The sequence below is a fragment of the Myotis davidii genome, unplaced genomic scaffold (assembly GCF_000327345.1).
Source record: "Myotis davidii unplaced genomic scaffold, ASM32734v1 scaffold18, whole genome shotgun sequence".
Taxonomy (NCBI): domain Eukaryota; kingdom Metazoa; phylum Chordata; class Mammalia; order Chiroptera; family Vespertilionidae; genus Myotis; species Myotis davidii.
Genome location: NW_006292696.1, coordinates 2298814 through 2299243, shown reverse-complemented (window position 1 = coordinate 2299243; position 430 = coordinate 2298814). Strand labels below are relative to the sequence as shown.

The 430-nt window shown below is 41.2% G+C and overlaps 1 protein-coding gene across 1 annotated transcript in view; it reads right to left on the bottom strand.

Moving 5' to 3' along the window:
- Positions 1-430, bottom strand: part of LOC102772498 (proton-coupled amino acid transporter 1) — a 32520-nt gene that overhangs the window by 23859 nt on the left and 8231 nt on the right. The window lies entirely within an intron of this gene.

Sequence of the window (430 nt, the reverse complement as noted above, 5' to 3'; positions counted from 1 at the left end):
GGAGGGAGGGAGGGAGAGAAAGAGAAGGAGAGGGAGAGAGGTGTGGAGGGAGGGAAGGAAGGAGGGAAGAATTAATCAACAACCAACCAATCAACCAACAGTGGTCACTTGGCAATCTGGGTTCTCCCAAACACAGAAAATGATTCTGCTGAAAGAATTACATAAACCTGCATCACAGGAGGAATAATGAATGCGTGGAGGTGAAAGTCTCCCTGTAACCACAAAAAGGAGGTTTTCTGAAGAATATAGTTTTAATGTGGTTCAATTTTTTTTTAAAGGACTCAGTCCTTGATGGTATCAATTCTCTACATCTAAATGTACCGTTTCCTCAAATAGAAAACAAAAAGTAGGATATTTCCCTTCAGGCATCTGACAAGTTACCATAAGGAAACATTTCCAAAATACTCCCCACCTCCTGAAATCTCTTTCC